Here is a 7,449-nt window from a genome sequence, read left to right as displayed (position 1 = left end):
TTCATGTGGCCCTTCTAGCCATGGTCTTTGTGACTCACACACAATGATTGAGTGCAACTATGCAAATAAGATATATGGAACCTGTGATGGTTGAGATTATGTGTCAACTTGGCTAGGCCATGATTCCCGATATTGTATGGTTGTCCTCCATTTTAAGTGTTGTGGATCCTGACCTCTACATGTTGGTGAGGCAGGATTGGTGTAGGGTATGTCTTGAGTCCTTGGGTTGCAGCCTTGCAGGAGGGCGTGATTCAAGTCCTACCCTTACTCAAGTTACGCCCTTCCCTAGGGCTTGGCCTGCATCTAAGGTGTATGTGTGGATGTCCTGCTGGGGCTCCTTCTCTGCATCTGAATCCTGAGTCCAGTTAGTGATGATTGACCTCCATCTGGTTCTTGGGACTTGAGCCAGAGCCTGCCATCTGATCTACTGATTCTGGGATTCGCCGGCCTTTGCAACCACGTGGGCCAGTGGCCTATTGTCTGACCTGATTCGCCAGCTTCCACAGCCTTGCGAGCCAGCAGCCTATGGTCTGAACTGTCAGTTTGGGTTTTTCAGCCCCTGCAGCCACGTGGGTCAAGAGAAGCCTATGCCTGACGCATGGATTTGGGACTTGCGTGCCTCCACAACCACATGTGCCAATTCCTTGATAAGGTTTGTGAGTTATGTGAGACGTTACAGCGAATTATGGAACCCAAAGACAGGAGGGAGAATACTGAGGGGAGGAGGAGTAGTTGATGTTAGAGATGATGGAGTGGTACAGCAGTCTGGAAAAGTCGGACATTTGGGACATCTTTAACCTTCACCTTATAGGAACCAGCTTTGTGCTGATCCTTATAAAAGAAATTATTCATTTACCATCTCACCTTGACATTACTGGCATGAATCCAAAAAAAAAAAAAAAAAAAAAACAGAAAAAAAAAATGTTGGAGAGGTTGCAGGAAGATTGGAACTCCTATGCATTGCTGGTGGGAATGTAAAAGGGTACAACCATGATGGAAAACGATATGGTGCCGCCTTAAAAAACTAGGAATAGAAATACCATATGATATGACAATCCCACTCCTAGGAATATATCCTAGAGAAATAAGAGCCATCACACAAAAAGACATACATACATCCAGGTTCATTGCAGCATTAGTCACAATAGCAAAAAGATGGAAACAACCAAGTGCCTATCAACAGATGAATCGAAAAACAAATACATACACACAGTGGAATATTACACAATGATAAAGAACAATGATGAATCTACAAAACACCTCACAACATGGATGAATCTGGAGGACATTATGCTGAGTGAAATATGTCAATTACAAAAGGACAAGTAATCTGTGAGATCACTATTATAAAAAACCTAAGAAAAGGTTTACACACAGAAAATAAACAATCTTTGACGGTTACAAAGGAGGGGATGGGTGGCGAGGGGAAATCACTAACTAGATAGTGGACAAGTGTTAACTTTGGAGAGAGGAAAGACAACAGACAATATAGGGGAAGTCAGCACAACTTGGCCAAGACAAAGTCATGGAAGCTTCCTAGATACATCCAAACACCTTGAGAGACTGAGTTACTGGGGCTGAGGGCTGGGGACAATGGTCTTGGGGGACATCTAGGTCAACTGGCATAACATAGTCCATAAAGAGAATGTTCTACATCCTACTTCGGTGAGTAGCATCTAGGGTCTTAAAAGTTTGAGAGCAGGCATCAACAGTACATCTATTTGTCCCATCACATTCAGAGCAAAGGAGAGTGAAGAAAACCAAAGACACAAGGAAAATATCAGTTCAAAGGACTAATGGACCACATGAGCCATAGCCTTCACCAGCCTGAGCCCAGAAGAACTAGATAGTGTCCGGCTACTGCCACTGAATCCTCTGACAGGGATCACAAGAGAGGGTTCCAGACAGAGCAAGGTAAATATATAAAAACAAAATTCAAATTCACAAAAAAAGACCAGACTTTCTGGTCTAACAGAGACTGTAGTAACCCCCAAGACCATGGCTCCCGGACACCCTGCTAACTCAGAACTGAAGCTACTCCTAAAGTCCACCTTTCAGCCAAAGATTGGACTGGCCTATGAAGCAAATGGAAACCCTGGTGGTGTAGTAATTAAGAGCTATGGCTGCTAACCAAAAGGTTGGCAGTTCAAATCCACCAGGCACTCCTTGGAAACCGTATGGGGCAGTTCTACTCTGTCCCTATATAGGGTCGCTATGAGTCAGAATCGATTCAACGGCAATGGGTGTCAAGCAAATAGTAACACACGTGAGGAACGTGCTTCGTAGTTCAATCAAGTATATGAAATCAAGTGAGTGACAACTGCCCAAAAGCAAAGACAAGAAGGCAGGAAGAGACAGGAAGCTTGGACAAATGAATGCAGGGAACCCACGGTGTGAAGAGAAAGGAGGAGACTGCTGACACATTGTGAGGATCGCAACCAACATCACAAAAGAATTTGTGTATAAATTTTTGAATGAGAAACTTATTTGCACTGTAAACTTTCACCTAAAACACAATAAAATTTTTTAAAAAAGAGCTAGCAAGATACCCAAAATCAAACCCACTGCTGTGGAGTTGATTCTAACTCATAGCCACCCGATAGGACTGAGTAGAACTGCCCCATGGGGTTTCCAAGGCTGTAAATCTTTATGGAAGCAGACTGCCACATCTTTCTCCCACAGAATGGTTGATAAGTTCTAACTGCTGACCTTTTGGTTAGCATCCAAGCACTTTAATCCTTGAGCCACCAGGGCTCCTTGCTAGCAAGACAGTGAGGAATTACTAAGCCAAGTTTCCAGAGAAAATGGAAATCCAGAGATTTCTGATATGGAAAATTCAGCTGAGAGGTTGATCAGGGTGTTTGACAGCCTCATAGGGCTGGGGCAGGGGTTGGAAAAGTTTTGCTTAAAAAGCTAGATATTAAATATTTTAGGGTTGCAGGGTATACAGTTTTTGGTTCTGTCACAACTACTCAACTCTGCTGTTGTAGTGCAAAAGCAGTCACAGAAAATACATAAACAAAAGAGCATGGCTATGTTTCAATAAAATTTTATTTACAAAATCAGGAGGCCAGCCTGTGAGCCATAGTTTGCTGAACCCTGGGCTAGGGGACAAAAGTCAGAGTACAAAGCTAGCTGGTTGTGGGAGGTCCCAAAAAATCACTCCAGGCTCAACCATGACCTTGTTTGTCCATTTTCAAGTAATGACAGATATATTATGAATTTTGCCTGACCAGCAGCTGTTTTTTTAAAGGTTTTTAGTTGCTAGAAGTTCCTTGAGTGGTATTAATGGTCTGTACTCAAACCCACCCAGCATCACCTTGGCAAAAAGTCCTGGTGATCTGCTTCTGTGAAAATTACAGCCAAGAAAACCCTATGGAGCAGTTCTACTCCGTAACACAAGGGGTCGCCGTAAGTCAGAATAAACTTGACAGCAATGGGTTTGGTTTTTGGTGTTTTAGTTGTAAGATGTAACCTGATTTCAGAAATATTAAAATGTGAAGAAGGAAAGTGAGCCTTAGAGACAATGAAATTTGGCAAGTAGAATTCCATTTGGCAAGTAGAATTTCACGCTCAGACATCATAGCAAAGCTGCAGAGAAGCAAAACCAAAACCAAAAGAATCCTCATAACAGAAATTGGGTGAAAGTAGTATCAGAATTAGCTTCAAAAGAGCAAGAGTTAAACTTACAGTTGCCTTCTCAACAATAGCAATGGAAGCAGGAAGACGGTTAAAAGACATTACGATATACTGAAAGAAAATAAATAACAACTAAGAACTTGGTTCTTTTTCATGCTTGGAACAGTACAGGGTCAGCGAAAAACAGGAAGACCGTCAGCAAGATGGATTGGCACAGTGGCTTCAACAATGGGCTCAAGCATAACAACAATTGTGAGGACGGCACAGGACCGAGCAGTGTTTTGTTCTGTTGTACATAGGGTTGCTATGAGTCAGAACCAACTCAACGGCACCTAACAACAACAAGAACTTCATACCCACCAAAAATATCACATAAAAATGAAGATAAAGACATTTTCAAAATAACAACACAAGAGAATCAATATCAGCAGATCCATACTAAGGAAATACTAGAGTATTCTTCAGGAAGACAGAAAAATGATCCTACCTGGAAGCCTGGAGATATTGGAAGGAATGAAAATGATAAAATGAGCATTGGCTATATAAAATAATAATAGTAACGCTTTATGAGGTTAAAACTATATTGTTGTTGTTGTTAAGTGCTTCTGAGTCAGTTCCAACTCATAGCAACCCTATGTACGACAGAACAAAACACTGCCCAGTCCCAAGCCATCCTCACAATCGTTGCTGTGTTTCCGTCCATTGTTGCAGCCACTGTGTCAATCCATCTTGTTGAGGGTCTTCCTGTTTTTTACTGACCTTCTACTTTATCAAGCATGATATCCTTCTCCAGGGACCGGTCCCTCTTTAAAACATGTCCAAAGTATGTGAGACAAGTCTCACCATCCGTGCTTCCAAGGAGCATTCCGGCTGTACTCTTCCAGGACAGATTTGTTCATTCTTCTGGCAGCTCATAGTGTATTCAATATTATTCACCAACACTACAACTCAAAGGCATCAATTCTTCTTCGGTCTTCCTTATTCATTGTCCAGCTTTTGCATGCATATGAGGTGACTGAAAATACCATGGCTTGGGTCAGGTGTGCCTTAGTCCTCAAGGTGACATCTTTGCTTTTTAACACTTTAAGGATGTCTTTTGCAGCAGATTTGCCCAATGCCATTGGTCTTTTGATTTCTTGACTGCTTCTTCTGCTTCCGCGGGTGTTGATTGTGGATCCAAGTAAAATGAAATCCTTGACAAATTCAGTCTTCTCTCCATTTATCATGATGTTGCTTATGGGTCCAGTTGTGAGGATTTTTGTTTTCTTTATGTTGAAGTGCAATCCATACTGCAGGCTGTAGTCTTTGATCTTCTTCAGTAAGTGCTTCAAGTCTCTTCACTTTCAGCAAGCAAAGTTATGTCATCTGCATAATGCAGGCTGTTAGTGAGTTTTCCTCTAATCCTGAGGTCCTGTTCGTCTTCGTATAGATTAGCTTCTCAGATTATTTGCTCAGCATACAGATTCAAAAAGTATGGTGAAAAGATAAAACTATATAGGTAACTAAAATACACAGCAAACTATGGCATATAATTTGGGAAGATGTAAATAGAGTTATAGTACTTAAAGTCAAGTAGAGTTAGAGTATTCTAATGCTAAACATTCTATAGCATTGTCTGGGAGGAGGGTGAAAGTACTAACTGATGTTAAAATTTGAAATGTCAAGAATGCATGTTTTATTTTGTGTGGTAACCACTAGAAGATTAGTGAAAGCGTATATAACTTTCAAACTACTAGAGGAAAATGAGTGGAATAATAAAAATGATCAATAAAAAAAAGCAAATAAGAAGAGAAAAGAGAAGAACAAGGAATGGGTAGGAAATTAAACACATAGAGTAAAATGGTAAATTAAATCCAAATATATCAGTTATCATATTAATTGTAAATGGATTCAATGTTCCAGTTAAATTATCTGGTAAGATTGAAAACAAAAACTCTATGTTGCTCACAATAAACACATTAACAATGTAAGAATACAGAAAGGTTGAAAGTAAAAGGATGAACATGATGTAATATGTAAACAGAAAGAAAGCTATCTTTGGGGCAAAAAAAAAAAACATCCCTAACGATAGTGAGAGTCATTTCATAAAAGGTTTAATTTGCCAGGAAGATAGGAAAATTTGTATTTGCATGTGCCTAGTAACATAGCTTCAAAATATACAACAGAAAATTTACAGAACAAAGGAAAATGGTCATATTTACAGTCACAGTGGAAAATTTTAACACGTCTCTTTTGTTAATTGATAAAATGAGCAGAAAAAAAAGGAAGATCACAGAAGACTTAAAAATAACAATAAACAAATTTGTTGTCTTTAAAGAGAACACTACAACCAACAGCCTTCATTTCAAGCACACCTGAAACATTTACATTAATTAATCCCATACTAGGTCAAAACCACCGACCTTTCAGTTAGCAGCCAAGCGCCTTAACTACTGTGCCACTGGTGCTCCTTAGGTCAAAAAGCAAGTATCAACAAATTTCAAAGAATTGGAATTATACAGAGTATATATTCTGACTAAAAAAGCAATTAAACAAGCAATTTTTTTAAAGTAACTAGATGATCCTCATGTTTGGAAATTAAACAATACATTTCGAAATAACCCATAAGTCAAAGAAGACTTCACTATAGTAATTAGAAAATACTTTGAATATTTTGATAATATAAATAAAATTTGTGTGGCTGTAGTTAAAGCAGTGCTGAGTAAAAAATTTATAGCATTAAATGAAGATATTAGAAAAGATGAACAGCTGAAAGTTAATGAGCTAAACATCATCTCAGGAAGTTAGAAAATGGGTATCATAGTAAACCCAGAGAAAGTACAACAGGAATTACAAAGACAGCAGAAATTAATGAAATAGAAAACAAACATAAATGAAGACTATCAACAAAGTCAAAGGCTAGTTCTTTGTTATTCAGTGATCTCAGACATTATAATTTTCTTCAGAGATGGAATGGAAAATAGCTCCCTCTCTTTAATTCTCTTTTGATTTCTCTTGTTCTCTCTCTCTGGAGGTCACATTGCATCATGGTTATAAATGATTCAGTTAATATTATTTAAATGACTGACTTTAGTCTATGAACCAAAAATACTGTCACGCAGAGACAAACTTCAGGTAGAGGAAATATTTGTGTGTGTGTGTGTGTGTGTAAGAGAAAGAGAGTGTGTGTGTGTCTAAGTCATTGTAGCAGGATAATGAACGGGATTTAGCCCCTTGTCCTGAAATTAGTGACAAACAGCCAGAACTGAGATCAAAGAGGTGTTAAGTCCCACATAACTGGGGTCAGACATCTGCACCAAAGATTAGTAAGAGAGAGTAAAACCAACCTTACTACAATCAACCATGATTCTCTAACCTAGGGGTCAACAAACTTTTTCAGTAAGGGATCAAATGGAAAATGTTTTAGTCTTTGTGGATCACACAGTTTCTGTTGTGTCTACTCAACTCTGCTATTGTGGAGCAGAAGCAGTCACAGACAGTATGTGAGTGTAACTGTGTTACAATAAAACTTTATTTACAAAAACAGGCAGTGAAGTTAATTGGCTTAGTAAAATGTTTAGTACTGCTATTCTACCTCCTAGTTCATTGCGTAGTGCCTGGGGTCTTAAAGCTTGCAAGCAGCCATCCAAGGCACAATAATTGATCTCTATTCACCTGTAGCAACAGAGGAAGAAGAAGAGTCAGGAATAAAAGAAGGAAATGGAATGTGTGGCTAATTGCCTCCATGAACAGCTACCTCCTTTGCCACAAGACCAGAACTGGATGGTGCCTGGCTACCATCAAAGATTCTGTAGAAGAATCCTGATGAAA

This window comes from Trichechus manatus, unplaced genomic scaffold (assembly GCF_000243295.1).
Source record: "Trichechus manatus latirostris isolate Lorelei unplaced genomic scaffold, TriManLat1.0 scaffold00301, whole genome shotgun sequence".
Taxonomy (NCBI): domain Eukaryota; kingdom Metazoa; phylum Chordata; class Mammalia; order Sirenia; family Trichechidae; genus Trichechus; species Trichechus manatus.
The sequence above is the reverse complement of the archived record's forward strand: the minus strand, read 5'-3'. Positions refer to the sequence as shown.